General features: G+C 35.2%; 1 pseudogene; it reads right to left on the bottom strand.

Moving 5' to 3' along the window:
* Positions 1-731: 731 nt before the first annotated feature.
* On the bottom strand, positions 732-1,435 carry LOC114091454 (serine/threonine/tyrosine-interacting protein pseudogene; annotated as a pseudogene).
* Between the last annotated feature and the right edge of the window lie 3,235 nt (positions 1,436-4,670).

The raw sequence follows: 4,670 nt of genomic DNA, 5'->3' as shown, positions 1-4,670 counted from the left end.
AGACAACTTGGGCCTTTATATCTTCTTATAAAGGACATGCTTAATGTTTTCTGACATCCCTTCTAAGATTAAGCAGAAAAGTCCCCCAAAATGAGTATTCTGCTCTAAAAGTTAAGTGGTTGAGATTTAATAGCAAAGTCTTTGTCGGTTAAACATTTCCACTAGAGAGTACATACAAATAAACAAAAGTATTATTTAAACTTCTAATCAATAAGAATTTAACATGAGAAGCTGGGTGTAGTGGTTCATGCCTATAATCCCTGAAACTCAAGCAGGAGGATAACCAATGCAAAGCCAGCCTCAGCAACTTAGTGAGGCCCTAAGTAAGTTAGCAAGTCCCTGTCTCAAAATAAAACATAAAAAATGGGCTGGGGATATAGCTCAATGGTAAAGTGCCCCTGGATTCCATCCCTAGTACTACTACTAATGAAAAAGAATAAGAATAAGAATAAGAAAGAAAGAAAGAAAGAAAGAAAGAAAGAAAGAAAGAAAGAAAGAAAGAAAGAAAGGAAGGAAGGAAGGAGACATCAACATGAAGCAATTATCTGAAATTAGAAGATAATATACTGCCATTCCAGTTTGAATATTTTTAATTTTCAAAAGTCCAATGTCTTAAAACTTTGCTCAACAAGTTTCAGAGAAACATGTTTCAAAGCAACATGCAGTTCAAATGAAACCATTTATGTTTTTATCATTTTTCATTATTATTATCTCTAGCATTTTCTCCTTTCCTAATAGAAACTCACACCTTTTATAATGTTCTTCTTGAGGCAGCCCTTCTGTGAAGTTACCACTTGCAGGTTTTTAAAATCATCTTCTTCATGTGTTCTCTTCAGACTGCCTGTGGTACCAGAATGAACAGATAAAGACTTTTCTATCTGGAATGGCAATATTATCTATATTGTCAATTTTGCTAGTAGATGACTTTATATTCCTGAAGCTGATGAACAAATCCAGAATTTGGATTAATGCAAAATATCATTTCTTGGACATAAGAAAAGGCATCTTTGTACTTTGTTCCAAATGTTTCCATATGTATGCAATAACAAAGGCAGCACTTCTGCAGATCCCTGCATCTCCATGCAGAAGAACATTCCCTCCAGTTTGTGAACTCCCATCAATAAATTCATTAGTCACATTATATCTTCAACTGGATTATCTGTAATAGTCAAGACTGACTATGTAAATAATTGTTGAAGGTTTGGTTTAATAAAATTTGCTCTAATATTTTGTTGTATGAAAAGTATATACTTTATTCCATATTTCTGCATATTTCTGTAGTATAGGTAACTTGCTTTTCATAGCAGAAGAATATGAACCTAAGACCAATCCAGGTAAATTTTCCTGAATCTCTCTTCTCAACAGGCAAATCCACTCCTCTCTTCTCTTCTTTATATTGTAGGAGGGAGGGAAACTCCAGTTTCATGTCCTCCATGGTCCAGATATCAGGGTGGTGGGTGGTGTGGGATGATGAGTTATCCAGTTGCCTGACCCTCAAGTTGGTAGTTGAGTAAATGTTTTAAGAGACAGTGTTAGTTATTTGGTTAGCACTCCATAGAAGTTAATAGGCATTATATCTTCAATATTGTAGGAGAAAACTGCCACTATTTGTTATGAATGCTTCAGGAAGATATCTCAGGTATTGAGTTTTCAGTAAATGATATTCCTTGGCATGACAAAGGAGCACTGAAGCACTGGTGAAGAGCACAATTTCTGGAGATAGTCTAGATTTTAATGTTGATTCTAAACAAGTTTTGACAGTTTGGTAACTTACTTACTTACCTCTTTGTTCCTCAGTTTCTCATTCTGTAGAATGAGAAGTCTAATAATACTTTCTTCATTGATTATTCTAATAATTGAGTTTTTAAATGTCAATAACTTAACATCCTGTACAACCAGAAGAATCAAGTTACACTCCATTTATGTATGATGTGTCAAAATGCATTCTACTGTCATGTATAACTAATTAGAACAAATAAAAAAGTCAATAACTTAGAACAGTATCTAGCACATGATAAACACTATGCTAACTATTATTACTGCAGTTAGCAATGACAACAAGCAAGAGTTTAAGTCTATATGTGAAAAAATCTGTTACAGATACCTGGAAGTCTGGTATTATGAGAAAATTTAAGGACAGAAGAACCTATTCCTTACTTTAGTTATGACCTTTTGTAGCTTTAGAAGTAATGTAAAGATGAAGATTCTTGGAAAAATATTTTGTTAAATATTTGCATTTTCTTGATTTTGGAAAAGACCTAATTCAAATTTGACTGACAGGGTGAAAAAGATGTTTTCACCAGGGTTTACCAAAAAGCAAAGTTTTTGAAGGTAAGGATTTTGTCTTGTTATTTTGAAGGTAAGGATTTTGTCTTGACAAAAAGTTGGAAAGGCTTTTAAGGCTTAAAGAGAGTCATGGAGGGAGGAGGCAGCATGGTGCTTGTAAGAGAAACAATTAGCATATTCATCAGAATAGAAATGGTATTTTGGGGAATGTATCTAGAGAAGTAATGAGAAGCCCAAGTAATGCCTTAGTTTTTCCTTTGTGCCTCAGTTTTATCTCTTTTTAAAGTTAGTGCTCAGATATTTATATATCACAAGCTCCTGGTAGATACTAACAACTAGTATTCATTGAATGAATGAATGTTATACCAGTAATTAGTTCCAAATACCTTCCCAATTGCACCACTCCTCTAACATAATATTACATCATCTACATGACATTGGGATTGGGAGGCAATTGGGAAACTTAAAGGAGTGAAGATAATCAACTGGCAATATTTTCCTATCATCCTAAGAGAAGTCAAATCCTATTTTATCCAAAGCCTTCTGTTGGGGTTTAAGTGTGCAGAGTTTAGCTCCCTCAGGCCTGACTTTTTGCAAGAGCTGTGGCTGTGATTTAGGTCAGCTGAGGCAAACCTCAGTTAGGAGGAGGAAAAGTTCTCTTCCCCTTATCGCAAGGCACAAGTTCTGCATGGTTTGGCCAAGAAGAAGAAGCTTCCTGCATACTTATCCTGGGAACAGTACATTCTAAAGAAACAAATGCATCCTCAGGGGACTAGATAATGTCTACAAAGAACTTTAGGAGGGTACTTATCAAACAAACAGGAACAATCTGAATCTAGCTCTGTGTATCCGCTGAGGCATGATATTTGGGCAATGTGGGCAACGTGATATTAAAGAATTGCTTGCTTTGTTAGAAGAAGTGTATAAAAGGAACTTGCAAATAAACCTCAGCATGCAGTTGCGATTGCTGCCTTGGCTCTGCATCCCCTGTGTCCTGGTTATTTCGCGACCCTTACCCAGGGACCCGAATGCTCTAGACGTTCACAGCCTTCCTTTTGTCTTTTGAAAATCGAAACAGATCCTGACCATAATCCTAATATGTAGCTTTTTTTTTCCATAGGTGATATGAATGGCATTATAACTTAATTAACTGAGAATTTAAAGAAAACAGGGAAAGTAATTATGTAGATGTCTGCCCATTCAAAATAATCAGACCTTGAATTCATTAATTCCTTCATTTTTTTTCTAAGTACTTTTTGAACTTTAGCATGAATCAGAATCTCCTGGAAGGCATGTTAAAATACAAATTGTTAGTCTTCAGTTGGTCTTGAATGGATTCTGCTAATTTGCATTTTAACAAGTTCCAGGGGACTGCTTTTGCTGATACAGGACCACACTTTAGACATTAGCACTAAAAAAGTTTAGTGCCATCTATATAATATGCTAGGCAGTATACATCCTTGGTATTGGGCATATGATGATAAACAAAAATATGTGCATGCCCTCATGGAGATTATGTTATAATGAAAAATGAAAATGTTCAGGTATGAAAAATGTATGTAGGAAAAACAGCAGAATAAGGGATTATAAAGTTATGGGATACTTTTATAGACAGGTAGTGAGGGAATATTTCTGTGATAGGTGACATCTATGTTGACAGTTTAGTGAATGGAAGCCAACAGGGGAGGAAGGAAATTCCTTAAACTATTCTAGAATTAACCAGTTTTCTTTATGATTTTTAATGTGTTTCATAACTTGGTTTCCATTTCAAAAATAGGGTTTTTATGACATCCCTTAATTTTTTCTCACATAATTAGCATTTGGATAAAATAACACCTTATCTGTTAAAAACAATTAAAATACATTTTCTGTCTTTAAGGTATGCATCAATTAATTAGTTCTTCGGTGTTCCTCTGTTAGGTATTTTTAAAGGTCTTCATTTTGTACAAAGAAATGTTCACTAAATGGTCCGACACGACCTTCATTTTAAAAGGAATCTAGGACATTTTAGAGCTTTGAAAAATTTCAGCAAGGCTTAGTGGCAAATGCTGGTAATCCCAGCAATTCTGAGAGGCTGAGGCAGGATGACTGCAAGTTAAAAGCTGGTCTCAGCATCTTATTGAGGAGCTAGGTAACTTAGGAGACCCTGCATCAGGGAACAAAGTAAGTAAAAACAGCTGGGGATGCATCTCAGTGGTTAAGCATCTCTGGGATCAATTCCTGGTACAAAATTAATTGATTTAAAAAAGACTTAAAAAGACACAGCCTTGCCCAAATTATTCCCCAGCATTCTTGACAAAGATAGATCCCTAGACTTCCCCAAAAGGAGAACACAATGTTAGTCTAGTATGCTTTGAAATGTAGATTTCACCTAGCTTCAACGT

This window comes from Marmota flaviventris, chromosome X (genome assembly GCF_047511675.1).
Source record: "Marmota flaviventris isolate mMarFla1 chromosome X, mMarFla1.hap1, whole genome shotgun sequence".
Taxonomy (NCBI): domain Eukaryota; kingdom Metazoa; phylum Chordata; class Mammalia; order Rodentia; family Sciuridae; genus Marmota; species Marmota flaviventris.
Note: the sequence above shows the minus strand (reverse complement) of the source record. Positions and strands in the feature narration are given on the sequence as shown.